The sequence below is a fragment of the Bombina bombina genome, chromosome 5, assembly GCF_027579735.1.
Source record: "Bombina bombina isolate aBomBom1 chromosome 5, aBomBom1.pri, whole genome shotgun sequence".
Classification (NCBI taxonomy): Eukaryota; Metazoa; Chordata; class Amphibia; order Anura; family Bombinatoridae; genus Bombina; species Bombina bombina.
In genome coordinates, this window is record NC_069503.1 from 23,807,117 (window position 1) to 23,829,813 (window position 22,697).

Here is a 22,697-nt window from a genome sequence, read left to right on the forward strand (position 1 = left end):
CTCTGTCCTAATCCTTCTTCTCATAAAGAACGTTTGTTGCACAACTTAGCCATTGAGCGGGCTCTTAAATTCTATCTGCGGGCTACAAAGGACTTTCATCAGTATTCTGCATTGTTTGTTTTCTTTTCTGGAAAATGTAAGGGCCAGAAAGCGACTGCCACTTCTCTTTCTCTCTGGTTGAGAAGTGTTATTCGTATGGCTTATGAGACTATTGGACAGCAGCCTCCTGAGAGAATTACAGCTCACTAGGGCGGAGTCTTCTTCTTGGGCCTTCAAGAATGAGGCCTGTAGAACAGATCTGTAAGGCTGCGACTTGGTCGTCTTTGCACATTTTTTCTAAATTTGATTATTTTGCCTCGGCTGAGGCTTCTTTTAGGAGAAAGGTTCTTCAGGCAGTGATGCCTTCTGTTTAGGTTACCTGTCTTGCCCTCCCTTATCATCTGTGTCCTCTAGCTTGGGTATTGATTCCCAACAGTAATTGAGGATTCCGTGGACTCACTGTGTCTTAAGAAAGAAAACAAAATGTATGCTTACCTGATAAATTTATTTATTTCACGGTGAGTCCACGGCCCTCCCTGTTTTTCAGACAGTTTTTTTTTATATAAACCTCAGGCACCTCTGCACCTTGTGGTATTTCCTTTCTCTCCTTTTCCTTCGGTTGAATGACTGGGGGTTGTGGGAAGGGAAGTGATACTTAACAGCTTTGCTGTGGTGCTCTTTACCTCCTTCTGCTGGCCAGGAGTGATAGTCCCAACAGTAATTGATGATCCGTGGACTCACCATGTCAAGAATTAAATTAATTCATCAGGTAAGCATACATTTTTTATTTTTTAATGCTGCTGGCATGTAGCAGTACCACTAGCTTCTTTAACTTCATTTAAAGGGACATAATACTCATATGCTAAATCACTTGAAACTGATGCAGTATAACTGTAAAAAGCTGACAGGAAAATATCACCTGAGCATCTCTATATAAAAAAGGAAGATATTTACCTCACAATCTCAGCTCACCAGAGTAAGTTCTGTGTAAAAACATATACTCAGCTGCTCCCAGCTGCAGGTAAAAAAATTAAAAAAAATGAAGAAATGAACAGCAGCCAATCAGCATCAGCAGTGCTGAGGTCATGAACTCTTACTGTGATCTCATGAGATTTGACTTAACTCTCATGAGATTTCATAGTAAGCTTCCTTTACCTGATTGATGAAATAATATGAGAGTGCACGATGCTAGTCCCTTCAGATGTCCCAGGACAAACACACTAAAATGCTGCTTAGAAATCCTTTACAATGGGAGGTGGCTACTGAGGAACTTTTGAGGTAAAATATCTTTCTTTTTTACATAGAGATGTTCAGGTGATATTTTCTAATCTGCTTTTTACAGCTATGCTGCATCACTTTCAAGTGTTTAAACATTTGGGTATTATGGCCCTTTAAGTTTATAAATTTAAATGGACAAACTACACCAGAATTGTTATTGTTTTAAAATATAGATAATTCCTTTATTACCAATTCCTCAGTTTTGCACAACCAACACTGTTATATTAATATACTTTTTATTATCTTGTATCTAAGCATCTTCTGACAGCCCCCTGATCACATGACGTTTTATTTATCTATTGACTTGCATTTTAGCCAATTAGTGCTGCGTTGTGCTGACTCTTAAATAACTCAACAGGTGTGAGCACAATGTTTTCTATATGGCCCACATGAACTAGCAGTCTCGTGTTGTGAGAAGCAAACAAAAAAGCATGAGATCAGGGGGCTGTCTGTAGTGGCTTAGAAACAGGCAGACATTTTGAGGTTTAAAGGTTATAAAGTATATTAATATAACAATGTTGGTTGTGCAAAGCTGGGGAATGGATAGTAAAGGCGTTCTCTATCTTTATAAACAATAACAATTGTGGCGTAGACTGTCCCTTTAAGCTGCTGACCAGCTGCTCCTCTGCTGCCTGAAGATGTCCTCATATGAAATAGCTGGGGAATGGATAGTAAAGGCGTTCTCTATCTTTATAAACAATAACAATTGTGGCGTAGACTGTTCCTTTAAGCTGCTCCCCTGCTGCCTGAAGATGTCCTCATATGAAATAGCTGGGGAATGGATTCTCATTAATCAGTGCACTAGTCTACTATAAACTGCCTGAGCGATTGCTCGCAGTGCTGATGACATCACACGTGATGTCACCAGCTCTAGTAGCGCAAGAGTGAGGCTTCCCACACTTCTGAAGTTATTACCTATTAACCCCCATATAGCCCCAGGAGACCGAAAAATGACAAAGTCAGTAATATTAGAATATTGCAGTTTAATTTATTATACGTGCTGCATACCTCCCAACATTTAAAATTCAAAAGAGGGACAGCCCCCCCCCCCCCCGCGGCAAAAGTGTGATATGTGGTGGGCAGGAGCGGGGATAAGGATAAAAAAAATCATAAGACCAAAGTAATATCAATAAAATTCTAAATAAATAATACTCTTAGGCAGCAAGTCAAACACATGCTCAAACCACTAGTATAGCCATGTGACCTCTGTATTTAATTAGCCTTTGCAGAGACAGCGCTAAATATTTTTATCTTAATTGGGCATTTAATAATAGATTCTTTAAAACTGCTCTCTGCATTCCCCATTAATATTCTAGATTCTGGCCTTTAAAGTCAGCAAAAATGCACAGTAACACACTACATAGTATACACGTACACATGCAGATACACACACACTACATAGTATACACTTATACATGCAGATACACACACACTACATAGCATACACTTATACATGCAGATACACACACACTACATAGCATACACTTATACAGGCAGATATACACATTACATAGCTTACACATGCAGATACACACATACTACACAGCATACACATACACATGCAGATACACACACATTACATAGCATACACTTATATATGCAGATATACACACACACTACATAGCATACACTTATATATGCAGATATACAGATACACACATACTACACAGCATACACTTATACATGCAGATACACACACACTACATAGCATACACTTACACATGCAGATACACACACACTACATAGCATACACTTACACATGCAGATACACACACACTACATAGCATACACTTATACATGCATATACACACACACACTACATAGCATACACTTACACATGCAGATACACACACACTACATAGCATACACTTACACATGCAGATAAACACACACTACATAGCATACACTTATACATGCAGATACACACACACTACATAGCATACACTTACACATGCAGATACACACACACTACATAGCATACACTTATATATGCAGATACACACACACTACATAGGATACACTTATACATGCAGATATACACATTACATAGCTTACACTTATACATACAGATACACACATACTACATAGCATACACTTATACATGCAGATACACACACACTACATAGCTTACACTTACACATGCAGATACACACACTACATAGCATACGCTTACACATGCAGATAAACACACACGCCACATAGCTTACACTTATACAGGCAGATACACACACACACACACTAGACATGGAGATACACACACTACATAGCATACACTTATACATGCAGATACACACACACACTTATACATGCAGATACACACACTACACAGAATACACTTATACATGCAGATACATACTACATAGCATACACTTATACATGCAGATACACACACTACACAGAATACACTTATACATGCAGATACATACTACATAGCACACACTTATACATGCAGATACACACACACACACACACACACTACATAGCATACACTGATACATGCAGACACACACACACACACTACATAGCTTACACTTATACATGCAGATACACACACACACACACACTACATAGCTTACACTTATACATGCAGATACACACACACACTACATAGCTTACACTTATACATGCAGATACACACACACTACATAGAATACACTTATACAGGCAGATACACACACACTACATAGCATACACTTACACATGCAGATAAACACACACACATTACACAGCATACACTTACACATGCAGATACACACACACTACATAGCATACACTTATACATGCAGATACACACACACTACATAGCATACACTTACACATGCAGATACACACACACACTACATAGCATTCACTTATACATGCAGATACACACACACTACATAGCATACACTTATACATTCAGATACACACACACTACATAGCTTACACTTATACATACAGATACACACACACTACATAGCATACAGATACACACACTACATAGCTTACACTTATACATGCAAATACACACACTACATAGCATACACTTATACATGCAGATACACACACTACACAGCATACACTTACACATGCAGATACACATACACTACATAGCATACACTTATACATGCAGATACATACACTACATAGGTTACACTTATACATGCAAATACACACACACTACATAGCATACAGATACACACACTACATAGCTTACACTTATACATGCAAATACACACACTACATAGCATACACTTATACATGCAGATACACACACACTACACAGCATACACTTACACATGCAGATACACATACACTACATAGCATACACTTATACATGCAGATACATACACTACATAGGTTACACTTATACATGCAAATACACACACTACATAGCATACACTTATACATACAGATACACACACTACATAGGTTACACTTATACATGCAGATACATACACTACATAGGTTACACTTATACATGCAAATACACACACTACATAGCATACACTTATACATACAGATACACACACTACATACCTTACACTTATATATGCAGATACACACACACACTACATAGCATACACTTATACATGCAGATACGCACACACTACATAGCATACACTTATACATGCAGATACACACACACTACATAGCATACACTTATACATGCAGATACACACACACTACATAGCATACACTTATACATGCAGATACACACACACACTACATAGCATACACTTATATATGCAGATACACAAACACACTTATAGATACAGATAGATACACACACACACACACATTACACAGCTTACACCTATACATGCAGATACAAACACATATACACTTATAGATACAGATAGACACACACTTATACATACAGATACACACACACTTATAGATACAGATAGACACACACACTACATCATATTTAGGTATCTGTAATTCATTGTATGGGGTCCTGGGGTTGGCAAGCACATTAGCTGACAGTCTGCGGCTGCCACTGTTCGTTACCCTGGTATTAGCACTGCTCATTGTATAAAACTGAAGGCATGCTAGTATTATCACCAGGGGTTAGACGTCATCACTACCAGAGGTTAGAGGTCACCATTACCTGAGGTCAGAGGGTATACAGCCTTCTTACTGCTGCTTAACCCACACACCATTCCTTTTCCACAGGGAATATAACAGGTATCTAACCCTGTGAGAGCAAAGCCAGCTGCTTCTGAGTATGGGCCCAATAGAATTTAAAAAAAATAAAAAATGCATGGGGCAATGCGGGACAGATGGCAAGCATCCCGGAACTGCGGGACAGACCCCTAAAATTGGGACTGTCTGCGAAAATTGGGACAGTTGGGTATGATGCTGTGCAGCTAGGTGTTAGTGAAGGGGTTAAATTTACTAACTTAAAGTGGAGAGGAATTTGTCTGTGAGGTGATCAGTGTAGTGACAGTAAAAATTGTGCTTTTGTTACTGTATTGGGACAAAGGGGCCCCTCTAGTTTATATTTTAACCCCCACAAGAATGTGTGGCCCCTATTTCACAAGTTGCTACACAATGATAATTAAGTGATCACATTAACAACAGTGGTCAGTCACCTGACTTTTTCAATATTATTTACTAAAATCTTAACAAAAATATACATTTTTTTTTACACTTTTTGTTGCTGATATCTCACATGCCATGACATATAAATTAATAATGGTATATTCTGTCTGCTGGGCCTGATGAAAATAATATAATTTGTGTGGGTCTGGGTCAGTCACTATGTCTTATAATACTGCTAAAATCTAAGCAGGGAAAAGATGAAAAGAAAAATCAGCACAGGGGCCTGAACAAAAGCTTAGCAGCACAAGGGTTAAATAAACCTGATTAAGAACAGAAACCCTTTCTGACTGGCTGCTTATTGACATGTGACCTCACTATATGTATTGTAGGAATTATAGTCCTGCTATGTACAATGTATAACAGTTTGTATCAATATAACTCCCCTGCATCTCACTGAGCTATCTGTACTGTCTAACTGATCACATGACCCGTGTGACATCACAGGTCCTTTAGCCCGAATGGAACTAGTCATTGCTATTCTGGTAGTTGTAGTCCTGCTGTTGTTCAGTGTTATTGTTAATCCATGAGTAGCTGCAGCAAGGTGAGTGTATAATGTGCTGTAATATGTGTGTGTAGCCCTGTGATTTTATATATATAGGCTGTGGTACTGTATAATGTGCTGTAATCTGTGTGTGTGTCATGTAGTCCTGTGATTAGATATATATAGGCTGTGGTACTGTATAATGTGCTGTAATCTGTGTGTGTGTCATGTAGTCCTGTGATTAGATATATATAGGCTGTGGTACTGTATAATGTGCTGTAATCTGTGTGTGTATCATGTAGCCCTGTGATTAGATATATATAGGCTGTGGTACTGTATAATGTGCTGTAATCTGTGTGTGTGTCATGTAGCCCTGTGATTAGATATATATATAGGCTGTGGTACTGTATAATGTGCTGTAATCTGTGTGTGTGTCATGTAGCCCTGTGATTAGATATATATATCTGTGGTACTGTATAATGTGCTGTAATCTGTGTGTGTGTTACGTAGTCCTGTGATTAGATATATATAGGCTGTGGTACTGTATAATGTGCTGTAATCTGTGTGTGTCATGTAGTCCTGTGATTAGATATATATAGGCTGTGGTACTGTATAATGTGCTGTAATCTGTGTGTGTCATGTAGTCCTGTGATTAGATATATATATAGGCTGTGGTACTGTATAATGTGCTGTAATCTGTGTGTGTGTCATGTAGTCCTGTGATTAGATATATATAGGCTGTGGTACTGTATAATGTGCTGTAATCTGTGTGTGTGTCATGTAGTCATGTGATTAGATATATATAGGCTGTGGTACTGTATAATGTGCTGTAATCTGTGTGTGTCATGTAGTCCTGTGATTAGATATATATAGGCTGTGGTACTGTATACTGTGCTGTAATCTGTGTGTGTCATGTAGTCCTGTGATTAGATATATATAGGCTGTGGTACTGTATAATGTGCTGTAATCTGTGTGTGTGTCATGTAGCCCTGTGATTAGATATATATAGGCTGTGGTACTGTATAATGTGCTGTAATCTGTGTGTGTGTCATGTAGCCCTGTGATTAGATATATATAGGCTGTGGTACTGTATAATGTGCTGTAATCTGTGTGTGTATCATGTAGTCCTGTGATTAGATATATATAGGCTGTGGTACTGTATAATGTGCTGTAATCTATGTGTGTGTCATGTAGCCCTGTGATTAGATATATATAGGCTGTGGTACTGTATACTGTGCTGTAATCTGTGTGTGTGTCATGTAGTCATGTGATTAGATATATATAGGCTGTGGTACTGTATAATGTGCTGTAATCTGTGTGTGTGTGTCATGTAGTCCTGTGATTAGATATATATAGGCTGTGGTACTGTATAATGTGCTGTAATCTGTGTGTGTGTCATGTAGTCCTGTGATTAGATATATATAGGCTGTGGTACTGTATAATGTGCTGTAATATGTGTGTGTGTGTGTAGCCCTGTGATTTTATATATATAGGCTGTGGTACTGTATAATGTGCTGTAATCTGTGTGTGTGTGTGTCATGTAGTCATGTGATTAGATATATATAGGCTGTGGTACTGTATAATGTGCTGTAATCTGTGTGTCATGTAGTCCTGTGATTAGATATATATAGGCTGTGGTACTGTATAATGTGCTGTAATCTGTGTGTGTGTCATGTAGCCCTGTGATTAGATATATATAGGCTGTGGTACTGTATAATGTGCTGTAATCTGTGTGTGTGTGTCATGTAGTCCTGTGATTAGATATATATAGACTGTGGTACTGTATAATGTGCTGTAATCTGTGTGTGTGTCATGTAGTCCTGTGATTAGATATATATATACTGTGTTACTGTATAATGTGCTGTAATCTGTGTGTGTGTGTGTCATGTAGTCATGTGATTAGATATATATAGGCTGTGGTACTGTATAATGTGCTGTAATCTGTGTGTGTGTCATGTACTCCTGTGATTAGATATATATAGGCTGTGGTACTGTATAATGTGCTGTAATCTGTGTGTGTTATGTAGCCCTGTGATTAGATATATATAGGCTGTGGTACTGTATAATGTGCTGTAATCTGTGTGTGTGTCATGTACTCCTGTGATTAGATATATATAGGCTGTGGTACTGTATAATGTGCTGTAATCTGTGTGTGTATCATGTAGCCCTGTGATTAGATATATATAGGCTGTGGTACTGTATAATGTGCTGTAATATGTGTGTGTGTGTCATGTAATCCTGTGATTAGATATATATATATATAGGTTGTGTTACTGTATAATGTGCTGTAATCTGTGTGTGTGTCATGTAGTCATGTGATTAGATATATATAGGCTGTGGTACTGTATATTGTGCTGTAATCTGTGTGTGTGTCATGTAGTCCTGTGATTAGATATATATAGGCTGTGGTACTGTATAATGTGCTGTAATCTGTGTGTGTGTGTGTGTAGCCCTGTGATTTTATATATATAGGCTGTGGTACTGTATAATGTGCTGTAATCTGTGTGTGTCTTATGTAGCCCTGTGATTAGATATATATATAGGCTGTGGTACTGTATAATGTGCTGTAATCTGTGTGTGTGTCATGTACTCCTGTGATTAGATATATATAGGCTGTGGTACTGTATAATGTGCTGTAATCTGTGTGTGTGTGTCATGTAGTCCTGTGATAGATATATATAGGATGTGGTACTGTATAATGTGCTGTAATCTGTGTGTGTGTGTGTCATGTAGTCCTGTGATAGATATATATAGGCTGTGGTACTGTATAATGTGCTGTAATCTGTGTGTGTGTGTCATGTAGCCCTGTGATTAGATATATATAGGCTGTGGTACTGTATAATGTGCTGTAATCTGTGTGTGTGTCATGTAGCCCTGTGATTATATATATATATAGGCTGTGGTACTGTATAATGTGCTGTAATCTGTGTGTGTGTGTCATGTAGTCCTGTGATTAGATATATATAGGCTGTGGTACTGTATAATGTGCTGTAATCTGTGTGTGTATCATGTAGCCCTGTGATTAGATATATATATATATAGGCTGTGGTACTGTATAATGTGCTGTAATCTGTGTGTGTGTCATGTAGCCCTGTGATTAGATATATATAGCCTGTGGTACTGTATAATGTGCTGTAATCTGTGTGTGTCATGTAGTCCTGTGATTAGATATATATAGGCTGTGGTACTATATAATGTGCTGTAATCTGTGTGTGTGTCATGTAGTCCTGTGATTAGATATATATAGGCTGTGGTACTGTATAATGTGCTGTAATCTGTGTGTGTGTGTCATGTAGTCATGTGATTAGATATATATAGGCTGTGGTACTGTATAATGTGCTGTAATCTGTGTGTGTGTGTCATGTAGTCCTGTGATTAGATATATATAGGTTGTGGTACTGTATAATGTGCTGTAATCTGTGTGTGTGTCATGTAGTCCTGTGATTAGATATATATAGGCTGTGGTACTGTATAATGTGCTGTAATCTGTGTGTGTGTCATGTAGTCCTGTGATTAGATATATATAGGCTGTAATACTGTATAATGTGCTGTAATCTGTGTGTGTGAGTCATGTAGTCCTGTGATTAGATATATATAGGCTGTGGTACTGTATAAAGTGCTGTAATCTGTGTGTGTGTGTCATGTAGTCCTGTGATTAGATATATATAGGCTGTGGTACTGTATAATGTGCTGTAATCTCTGTGTGTCATGTAGTCCTGTGATTAGATATATATAGGCTGTGGTACTGTATAATGTGCTGTAATCTGTGTGTGTGTGTCATGTAGCCCTGTGATTAGATATATATAGGCTGTGGTACTGTATAATGTGCTGTAATCTGTGTGTGTGTCATGTAGTCCTGTGATTAGATATATATATAGGCTGTGGTACTGTATAATGTGCTGTAATCTGTGTGTGTGTCATGTAGCCCTGTGATTAGATATATATATAGGCTGTGGTACTGTATAATGTGCTGTAATCTGTGTGTGTGTCATGTAGCCCTGTGATTAGATATATATAGGCTGTGGTACTGTATAATGTGCTGTAATCTGTGTGTGTGTCATGTAGTCCTGTGATTATATATATATAGGCTGTGGTACTGTATAATGTGCTGTAATCTGTGTGTGTGTGTCATGGAGTCCTGTGATTAGATATATAGGCTGTGGTACTGTATAATGTGCTGTAATCTGTATGTGTGTCATGTAGTCCTGTGATTAGATATATATAGGCTGTGGTACTGTATAATGTACTGTAATCTGTGTGTGTGTCATGTAGTCCTGTGATTAGATATATATAGGCTGTGGTACTGTATAATGTGCTGTAATCTGTGTGTGTGTGTCATGTAGTCCTGTGATTAGATATATATAGGCTGTGGTACTGTATAATGTGCTGTAATCTGTGTGTGTGTGTCATGTAGTCCTGTGATTAGATATATATAGGCTGTGGTACTGTATAATATGCTGTAATCTGTGTGTGTGTCATGTAGTCCTGTGATTAGATATATATAGGCTGTGGTACTGTATAATGTGCTGTAATCTGTGTGTGTGTGTGTGTCATGTAGTCCTGTGATTAGATATATATGGGCTGTGGTACTGTATAATATGCTGTAATCTGTGTGTGTGTCATGTAGTCCTGTGATTAGATATATATAGGCTGTGGTACTGTATAATGTGCTGTAATCTGTGTGTGTGTGTCATGGAGTTCTGTGATTAGATATATATAGGCTGTGGTACTGTATAATGTGCTGTAATCTGTGTGTGTGTGTCATGTAGTCCTGTGATTAGATATATATAGGCTGTGGTACTGTATAATGTGCTGTAATCTGTGTGTGTGTGTCATGTACTCCTGTGATTAGATATATATAGGCTGTGGTACTGTATAATGTGCTGTAATCTGTCTGTGTGTCATGTAGCCCTGTGATTAGATATATATAGGCTGTGGTACTGTATACTGTGCTGTAATCTGTGTGTGTCATGTAGCCCTGTGATTAGATATATATAGGCTGTGGTACTGTATAATGTGCTGTAATCTGTGTGTGTGTCATGTAGCCCTGTGATTAGATATATATAGGCTGTGGTACTGTATAATGTGCTGTAATCTGTGTGTGTATCATGTAGCCCTGTGATTAGATATATATAGGCTGTGGTACTGTATAATGTGCTGTAATCTGTGTGTGTGTCATGTAGTCCTGTGATTAGATATATATAGGCTGTGGTACTGTATACTGTGCTGTAATCTGTGTGTGTGTGTCATGTAGTCCTGTGATTAGATATATATATATAGGCTGTGGTACTGTATAATGTGCTGTAATCTGTGTGTGTGTGTCATGTAGTCCTGTGATTAGATATATATAGGCTGTGGTACTGTATAATGTGCTGTAATCTGTGTGTGTCATGTAGCCCTGTGATTAGATATATATAGGCTGTGGTACTGTATAATGTGCTCTAATCTGTGTGTGTGTCATGTAGTCCTGTGATTAGATATATATAGGCTGTGGTACTGTATAATGTGCTCTAATCTGTGTGTGTGTGTGTGTCATGTAGCCCTGTGATTAGATATATATAGGCTGTGGTACTGTATAATGTGCTGTAATCTGTGTGTGTCATGTAGCCCTGTGATTAGATATATATAGGCTGTGGTACTGTATAATGTGCTGTAATCTGTGTGTGTGTGTCATGTAGTCCTGTGATTAGATATATATAGGCTGTGGTACTGTATAATGTGCTGTAATCTGTGTGTGTGTCATGTAGTCCTGTGATTAGATATATATAGGCTGTGGTACTGTATAATATGCTGTAATCTGTGTGTGTGTGTGTCATGTAGTCATGTGATTAGATATATATAGGCTGTGGTACTTTATATTGTGCTGTAATCTGTGTGTGTGTGTGTCATGTAGCCCTGTGATTAGATATATATATAGGCTGTGGTACTGTATAATGTGCTGTAATCTGTGTTTGTGTCATGTAGTCCTGTGATTAGATAGATATAGGCTGTGGTACTGTATAATGTGCTGTAATCTGTGTGTGTGTCATGTAGCCCTGTGATTAGATATATATAGGCTGTGGTACTGTATAATGTGCTGTAATCTGTGTGTGTATCATGTAGTCCTGTGATTAGATATATATAGGCTGTGGTACTGTATAATGTGCTGTAATCTGTGTGTGTGTGTCATGTAGCCCTGTGATTAGATATATATAGGCTGTGGTACTGTATAATGTGCTGTAATCTGTGTGTGTGTCATGTAGTCCTGTGATTAGATATATATAGGCTGTGGTACTGTATAATGTGCTGTAATCTGTGTGTGTGTCATGTAGCCCTGTGATTAGATATATATAGGCCGTGGTACTTTATAATGTGCTGTAATCTGTGTGTGTGTCATGTAGCCCTGTGATTAGATATATATAGGCTGTGGTACTGTATAATGTGCTGTAATCTGTGTGTGTGTCATGTAGTCCTGTGATTAGATATATATAGGCTGTAATACTGTATAATGTGCTGTAATCTGTGTGTGTGTGTCATGTAGCCATGTGATTATATATATATAGGCTGTGGTACTGTATAATGTGCTGTAATCTGTGTGTGTGTGTCATGTAGTCCTGTGATTAGATATATATAGGCTGTGGTACTGTATAATGTGCTGTAATCTGTGTGTGTGTCATGTAGTCCTGTGATTAGATATATATAGGCTGTGGTACTGTATAATGTGCTGTAATCTGTGTGTGTGTCATGTAGCCCTGTGATTAGATATATATAGGCCGTGGTACTTTATAATGTGCTGTAATCTGTGTGTGTGTCATGTAGCCCTGTGATTAGATATATATAGGCTGTGGTACTGTATAATGTGCTGTAATCTGTGTGTGTGTCATGTAGCCCTGTGATTAGATATATATAGGCTGTGGTACTGTATAATGTGCTGTAATCTGTGTATGTGTGTGTCATGTAGTCCTGTGATTAGATATATATAGGCTGTGGTACTGTATAATGTGCTGTAATCTGTATGTGTGTGTCATGTAGTCCTGTGATTAGATATATATAGGCTGTGGTACTGTATAATGTGCTGTAATCTGTGTGTGTGCCATGTAGCCATGTGATTATATATATATATATAGGCTGTGGTACTGTATAATGTGCTGTAATCTGTGTGTGTGTCATGTAGTCCTGTGATTAGATATATATAGGCTGTGGTACTGTATAATGTGCTGTAATCTGTGTGTGTGTTATGTAGCCCTGTGATTAGATATATATAGGCTGTGGTACTGTATAATGTGCTGTAATCTGTGTGTGTCATGTAGTCCTGTGATTAGATATATATAGGCTGTGGTACTGTATAATGTGCTGTAATCTGTGTGTGTCATGTAGTCCTGTGATTAGATATATATAGGCTGTGGTACTGTATAATGTGCTGTAATCTGTGTGTGTGTCATGTAGCCATGTGATTATATATATATAGGCTGTGGTACTGTATAATGTGATGTAATCTGTGTGTGTGTCATGTAGTCCTGTGATTAGATATATATAGGCTGTGGTACTGTATAATGTGCTGTAATCTGTGTGTGTGTTATGTAGCCCTGTGATTAGATATATATAGGCTGTGGTACTGTATAATGTGCTGTAATCTGTGTGTGTCATGTAGTCCTGTGATTATATATATATATAGGCTGTGGTACTGTATAATATGCTGTAATCTGTGTGTGTGTGTGATGTAGCCCTGTGATTATATATATATATATATATATATAGGCTGTTGTTCTGTAGAATGTGCTGTAATCTGTCTAATAAATCTGTATCACTAAATAACAGTGCTGCTATCTATTGCTTTTGCTAAGGTATAAAATTGTTGCAAAACAGCTGCAATATAGTGCTGAAGACGTGCACACTCCTTAATTTACCTACTTTTCTCTTGTAAGATGTATCGAGTCCACGGATTCATCCATACTTGTGGGATATTCTCCTTCCCTACAGGAAGTGGCAAAGAGAGCACCCACAGCAGAGCTGTCTATATAGCTCCTCCCTTAGATCCGCCCACCCCCCAGTCATTCTCTCTGCCTGCTTAAAGGGACATTATACACTCATTTTTTCTTTGCATAAAGGTTTTGTAGATTATCTATTTATATAGCCCATAAAGTTTTTTGTTTTTTTTAAATGTATGGTTTTGCTTATTTTTAAATAACATTGCTCTGATTTTCAGACTCCTTACCAAGCCCCTAAGTTACCTTCTCCAGCTTGCTCCTGTTTGTGTAAAGGGTCTTTTCATATGCAAAAGAAGGGGGAGGGTCTTATTTCCCACTTGCAGTGGGCTTTCCAGCTAACTTTTCAACAGAGCTAAACTGACAGCTTCTAAGTAAGTTTTTAAACCGTTTTATACTGGATTTTTATATCAGTATCTGTGCATCTTATTCTTTATAGTAGTGTCTTTTACATGCAGTTATATGAAAATTAGTGTATACTGTCCCTTTAACTGCTAGGAAGGGCAAAGTGAGTGTGGTGACAAAAATGTTAGTTTTTATTTTCTCAAGCAAAAGTTTGTTATTTTAAATGGTACCGGTGTTTACTATTTACTATCTGGCAGAAAAGGGATGAAGATTTCTGCAAGGAGGATGATGATCTTAGCATTTTGTAACTAAGATCCACTGCTGTTCTCACAAGGGCTGAAGAGTACAGGAAAACTTCAGTTGGGGGAACAGTTTGCAGGCTAAACTGCATTAAGGTATGTTCAGGCTATATTTTTCTAGACAGACTGTGTTATTTCTAGAAAGGGCTGGCAATATCCCCATGAGGGAAAGGTAAGCTGTATTCAGTAAAAGAGGAATCCAAGCTTGCATAAAGGGCTCATAGTTACTGGTGACACTAATAGGAAAAAACGTTTTGGTTCAATATGCAAATATAACGTTTTTTGAGGGACTTTAAGGGGTCTTTGTGGCTTGTTTAAGGGTTATTAACCCACATGGCTAGTTTAAGAAACACTCTGTGGTGTTTCTTTTAGGCCCCATAACATCGAGTGAGGTGGGAGGGGCCTATTTTCAGTTGCACAGTTTATTTACCTCAGAAGCATCCAGCTACTTCTCCAGAGATTCCTGCTGTATTTGAGGGCTGTAAAGAGTTTTTTTCCACCACAAATCGTTCCTAAAGGAACTGTGGCAAGGTGCTGAACGTTATTTTACCGGTTTTGAAGTTCTTTCAATCCGGTTTTTACATTAAGGGATTATTTGTTTATTTGCATAGTGGTCCAAAGTTATTAAGGCTTTATGATGCTACTGTAAACATTTCGTTGTGTTTACTGCTTTTTTACACTGTTTTGCAGTGCTTGTGCAGCTTTTTTTCTCTTAAAGGCACAGTACCGTTTTTGTTTAAATTGTTATTTACTTTGATTAAAGTGTTTTCCAAGCTTGCTTGTTACATTACTAGCCTGTTTAACATGTCTGACACCAAGGAAAATCCTTGTTCTATGTTTTTAGAAGCCATTGTGGAACCCCCTCTTAGAATGTGTCCCACTCACTGATATGTCTATAAATTATAAAGAGCATATTTTAGCACTTAAAAATATTGCAATAGATGATTCTCAGTTAGAAGGAAATGAGGGTTTAGCATCTAGCTCTCCCCAAGTGTCACAACCAGTAACGCCCGCACAAGTGACGCCAAGTACCTCCAGTGCGTCTAATTCATTTACTTTACAAGACATGTCCACAGTTATGAATAAAACCCTCACAGAGGTTTTCTCTAAACTGCCTGGTTTACTAGGAAAGCGTGACAGCTCTGGGTTAAGAACAAATGCTGAGTCGTCTGACGCTTTAGTAGCCGTATCCGATATACCCTCACAATGTTCTGAAGTAGGGGTAAGGGATTTGTTATCTGAGGGAGAGATTTCTGATTCAGGAAAGACGCTCCCTCAGACAGATTCTGATATGACAGCCTTTAAATTTAAGCTTGAACACCTCCGCTTATTGCTCAAGGAGGTATTAGCTACTCTAGACTATTGTGACCCTATAGTGGTCCCAGAGAAATTGTGTAAAATGGACAGATACTTAGAGGTTCCTGTTTACACTGATGTTTTTCCAGTCCCTAAGAGGATTGTGACTATTGTTACTAAGAAGTGGGATAGACCAGGTATTCCGTTCGCTCCCCCTCCTGTTTTTAAGAAAATGTTTCCCATATCTGACACCATACAGGACTCGTGGCAGACTGTTCCTAAGGTGGAGGGAGCTATTTCTACTCTTGCTAAGCGTACAACTATACCTATCGAAGACAGTTGTGCTTTCATAGATCCTATGGATAAAAAATTAGAGGGTCTCCTAAAGAAAATTTTTGTTCATCAAGGTTTTCTTCTCCAACCTATTGCATGCATTGTTCCTGTAACTACTGCAGCTGCTTTCTGGTTTGAGGCTCTAGAAGAGGCTCTTCAGGTGGAGACTCCATTAGAGGATATTATGGATAGAATTAAGGCCCTTAAGTTGGCTAATTCTTTCATTACAGATGCCGCTTTCCAAATGGCTAAATTAGCGGCAAAGAATTCAGGTTTTGCCATTTTAGCACACAGGGCCTTATGGCTTAAGTCCTGGTCTGCTGATGTGTCATCAAAATCTAAATTGTTGAACATCCCTTTCAAAGGAAAGACCCTATTCGGGCCTGCACTGAAAGAAATTATTTCAGACATCACTGGAGGGAAAGGCCATGCCCTCCCTCAGGATAAAACAAATAAGATGAGGACCAAACAAAATAATTTTCGTTCCTTTCGGAACTTCAAGGGTGGTCCCGTTTCAGCTTCCCCTGCAGCAAAGCAAGAGGGGAATTCTGTCCAATCCAAATCAGTCTGGAGACCTAACCAGGCTTGGAACAAAGGTAAACAGGCCAAGAAGCCTGCTGCTGCCTCTAAGACAGCATGAAGGGGTAGCCCCCGATCCGGGACCGGATCTAGTAGGGGGCAGACTCTCTCTCTTTGCTCAGGCTTGGGGAAGAGATGTTCATGATTCCTGGGCTTTAGAAATTGTGTCCCAAGGATATCTTCTGGACTTCAAAGACTCCCCCCCCAAGGGGGAGATTTCACATTTCTCAATTGTCTGCAAATTAGACAAGGAGGGAGGCGTTCTTACGATGTGTAGAAGACCTACATTCCATGGGAGTGATCCGCCCAGTTCCAAGAGCGGAACAAGGGCTAGGTTTTTACTCCAACCTGTTTGTGGTTCCCAAAAAAGAGGGAACTTTCAGACCAATCTTGGATCTCAAAATTCTAAACAAATTCCTCAGAGTACCATCTTTCAGGATGGAGACTATTCGGACTATTCTTTCTCTGATCCAGGAGGGTCAATATATGACTACCGTGGATTTAAAGGATGTGTATCTACACATCCCTATTCACAGAGATCATCATCAATTCCTCAGATTCGCCTTCTGGACAGGCATTACCAGTTTGTGGCCCTTCCCTTCGGGTTGGCCACAGCTCCCAGAATTTTCACAAAGGTGCTAGGGTCCCTTTTGGCGGTTCTAAGACCGCGCGGGTATTGCAGTGGCGCCTTATCTAGACAACATCTTAATTCAGGCGTCGAATTTCCAGCTAGCCAAGTCTCACACGGACATCGTGTTGGCTTTTCTGAGATCTCACAGGTGGAAGGTGAACATAAAAAAGAGTTCTCGCGTCCCTCTCACAAGAGTTTCCTTCCTAGGGACTCTTATAGACTCGGTAGAAATGAAAATATTTCTGACGGAGGTCAGAAAATCAAAACTTTTAATCACTTGCCGAGCTCTTCATTCCATTCCTCGGCCATCAGTGGCTCAGTGTATGGAGGTAATTGGACTCATGATAGCGGCAATGGACATAGTTCCTTATGCCCGCCTACACCTCAGACCACTGCAACTATGCATGCTCAAACAGTGGAATGGGGATTATGCAGATTTATCTCCTCAACTGCATCTGGACCAAGAGACCAGATATTCTCTTCTCTGGTGGTTGTCTCAGGACCACCTGTCTCAGGGAATGTGTTTCTGTAGGCCAGAGTGGCTCATAGTAACGACAGATGCCAGCCTGCTAGGCTGGGGTGCAGTCTGGAAATCCCTGAAAGCACAGGGCTTATGGTCTCGGGAGGAATCTCTCCTCCCGATAAACATTCTAGAACTGAGAGCGATATTGAATGCGCTTCAGGCGTGGCCTCAGCTAGCTGCGGCCAAATTCATCAGATTTCAGTCGGACAACATCACGACTGTAGCCTATATCAATCATCAAGGAGGAACACGGAGTTCTCTAGCGATGATGGAGGTAACCGAAATAATCCAATGGGCGGAGGATCACTCTTGCCATCTCTCAGCAATCCATATCCCAGGGGTAGAGAACTGGGAGGCGGATTTCCTAAGTCGTCAGACTTTTCATCCGGGGTAGTGGGAGCTCCATCCGGAGGTATTTGCCCAGCTGACTCAGCTATGGGGCACACCAGAATTGGATCTGATGGCGTCCCGACAGAATGCCAAACTTCCTCGTTACGGGTCCAGGTCCCGGGATCCCCAGGCGATACTTATAGATGCTCTAGCAGTGCCCTGGTCCTTCCATCTGGCTTATGTATTTCCACCGTTTCCTCTCCTCCCACGTCTGGTTGCCAGAATCAAGCAGGAGAGAGCTTCGGTGATTCTGATAGCGCCTGCGTGGCCACGCAGGACTTGGTATGCAGACCTGGTGGACATGTCATCTGTTCCACCGTGGACTCTGCCAATGAGGCAGGACCTTCTAATAACCAAGGTCCGTTCAATCATCCAAATCTAATTTCTCTGCGTCTGACTGCTTGGAGATTGAACGCCTGATTCTATCAAAGCGTGGTTTCTCTGAGTCGGTCATTGATACCCTGATTCAGGCTAGAAAGCCTGTTACTAGGAAAATCTATCATAAGATTTGGCGAAAATATATTTGTTGGTGTGAATCCAAGGGTTACTCATGGAGTAAGATTAGGATTCCTAGAATTTTGTCCTTTCTCCAAGAAGGATTGGAGAAAGGATTATCAGCTAGTTCCTTAAAGGGACAAATATCTGCTCTGTCTATTCTTTTACACAAACGTTTGGCAGATGTTCCAGACGTTCAAGCATTTAATCAGGCCTTGGTCAGGATCAAGCCTGTATTTAAACCTGTTGCTCTGCCATGGAGCCTAAACTTGGTTCTTAAAGTTCTTCAAGGGGTTCCGTTTGAACCTATGCATTCCATAGATATTAAGCTTCTATCTTGGAAAGTTTTGTTTTTAGTAGCTATCTCTTCGGCTCGAAGAGTTTCTGAGTTATCTGCTTTACAGTGTGACTCACCTTATCTTGTTTTCCATGCAGATAAGGTGGTTTTACGTACCAAACCTGGATTCCTTCCTAAGGTTGTTTCTAATTGCACTTGATGTGGTTTGTGCTTTAAAGTTCTACTTACAAACAACCAAAGATTTCCGTCAAACATCTTCATTGTTTGTTGTCTATTCTGGTAAGCGGAGAGGTCAAAAGGCTGCGGCTACCTCTTTTTCTTTTTGGCTGAAAAGCATCATCCGTATGGCTTATGAGACTGCTGGCCAGCAGCCTCCTGAAAGAATTACTACTCATTCTACTAGAGCAGTGGCTTCCACATGGGCTTTTAAAAATGAGGCTTCTGTTGAACAGATTTGTAAGGCGGCGACTTGGTCTTCGCTTCATACTTTTTCCAAATTTTCCAAATTCAATACTTTTGCTTCTTCTGAGGCTATTTTGGGAGAAAGGTTCTACAAGCAGTGGTGCCTTCCGTTTAAGGTACCTGTCTTGTCCCTCCCTTAATTCATTTCCTAAAGCTTTGGTATTGGTATCCCACAAGTATGGATGAATCCGTGGACTCGATACATCTTACAAGAGAAAACAGAATTTATGCTTACCTGATAAATTTCTTTCTCTTGTGATGTATCGAGACCACGGCCCGCCCTGACAGGTAGTATATTTTTATTTAAAAAACTTCAGTCACCACTGCACCCTATAGTTTCTCCTTTTTCTTCCTAGCCTTTGGTCGAATGACTGGGGGGTGGAGCTAAGGGAGGAGCTATATAGACAGCTGCTGTGGGTGCTCTCTCTGCCACTTACTGTTGGGAAGGGGAATATCCCACAAGTATGGATGAATCCGTGGACTCGATACATCACAAGAGAAAGAAATTTATCAGGTAAGCATAAATTCTGTTTTTTTTTCAACAAAGGATAGGAAGAAAGCAAGAAAAATTTGATGATAGAAGTACTTTAGAATGTTAAAAATTATATGTTTTATCTGAATTATGAAAGAGAGAGGTTTTTTTTTTGTCCCTTTAAGAATGTACAGGCTTCAGGAACACAGGGGTCATTCTTTATTGAATGAATAATTTTGTGAGGCTACGGACTCTATAGATTCTATGGTTTTGTTACTGCTGACTTGTTAACATTCTAATTACTCACCTCCCCTGTTGTTTTACTATTTATGTGTTATGGATGTGTTGTTCTGATTTGTTTCAGACGGTCAGCACTTTGGAGTCTGTAGTAGAACTGATAACCCAGCAGAACCAGAGGACCTGACCCAGTAGCAGGATGGATCAGCACTTGTGTGAGTAGAACGAATGGTTCCGGTTATAAACTCAGAGAGCAAAGAGTTAATATGAGCTGCTCACGCAACCCCTGAATTTTGTCTGCTGACTGGACTATCATTAAAGGGACAGTCTACTCCAGAATTTTATTGTTTAAAAGATAGATTAACCCTTTATTACCCATTCCCCAGTTTTGCATAACCAACACTGTTATATTAATATACTTTCCATCTAAAGGGGAGGAGAGTCCACGGCTTCATTCCTTACTTGTGGGAAATATTGAACCTGGCCACCAGGAGGAGGTAGAGACACCCCAGCCAAAGGCTTAAATACCTCCCCCACTTTCCTCATTCCCCAGTCATTCTTTGCCTTTCGTCACAGGAGGACGGCAGAGAAGTGCAGAAGATCGTTGTAGTCTCTTATGGAGGGTAGTACTCTTCGGATTGGGACTGGAGTTTTAAGTAGTCTTGTCAGTCTCTCAATGAGAGCCTGGGCTAAAGTTAGAGTCCGGAGATGCAGGGAGAGTCTTTCTGTGAAACCATCCCGACTCATATTAACAGCTCCACAAGCAATCAGCGTTGACAAGTTTCGCTGCCTGCTTTTTCTTCCTAATGGGAAAGAATCCACAGCTGCATTCATTATTAATGGGAAATATGAACCTGGCCACCAGGAGGAGCTTAAATGCTCCCACTTCCCCTATCCCCCAGTCATTCTTTGCCTTTCGTCCCAGGAGGTTGGCAGAGAAGTGTCAGAAGTTTTTAAATTTTTCTATTTGTTATATTTTTATTTAATGTTAATATGTCTCTTATGGAGGGTGCTACCCTTCGACATCGGACAGGAGTTTTAAGTAGTCCTGTTTAACTTTCGCCCAGGCCCTCCATGAGAGGTTGAGTCCGGAGATGCAGTGGTAGCTTCCCCTGCGACACCATCCCGACTCGTTATAACAGCTCCTTTCAGCACTTGGCATTGTCGAACTTCGCTAAGCTACCTGCTGTCTTCTCTCGAGTCCATGACGGAGGCGCTGCTACTATTCGTCACACTTGAAGGGCCGTGTTCCTGTTCCATGGCGTAGATTCCGGTAAGATCGTTTCATTTTATTACATTGTCTGTAATGTGGTTTATTATGACAGTATAGTATGGGCCTTCCTGAGGCACCTTCATTACAGATCTTGGAGTCAAGGGATATTTCCTCCTTAGGGTGAATGGGTGAATGGGGAAGGGGTCTTTATCATGTTTGTTATGTGATTCAACCTGTATTGGGTATGTGTGTAGGGGCTCTGAGGCTGAGACATGAAGCGTTACTCTATGCGTGTCAGGGTTTTTTCCCCCGCTTTGTTTGCCATGTGCTGCTGGCAGCCATTTTACTGACCTCTCTTGCTTACTCTGGTGCATAGTGTGTGATGTTGCTCATTTCCTGCATGCCCTTTTATGGCCAGACTGGTGTACATCATCCATGTGAGACAGGTTGCAGTCTCAGAATTGTGATGTCATCACTTATTATTTAAAGGGCCTCTGTTCAGTATGCTTTGCCCTTGCGTTGTCTCAGACCTGTTTGTGAGTTCCTGTTCCTGTGTATTACCTGGCTGTCTGACGTCCCTCCTGGTTCCTGATCCCTGGCTTGTTCCTGACTCTGCTGTTCTCCTTGTTCCTGATTCCGGCTCGTCTGACTACTCGCTTTGGCTCCTGATTCGGCTCGTCTGACTATTCGCTTTGGCTCCTACCAGCTCTGGTTTTGACTCATGGCTTGTTACTTGACTTGTGGGCTTTTTTATTATTTTTTACTATTAATAAAG

General features: G+C 39.9%; 1 pseudogene; it reads left to right on the forward strand.

Annotated features, from left to right (window-relative positions):
* The first annotated feature begins 6,357 nt into the window (after window positions 1-6,357).
* The window catches only part of LOC128661249 (gastrula zinc finger protein XlCGF26.1-like), a 118,134-nt pseudogene continuing 101,794 nt past the window's right edge, over window positions 6,358-22,697 (forward strand).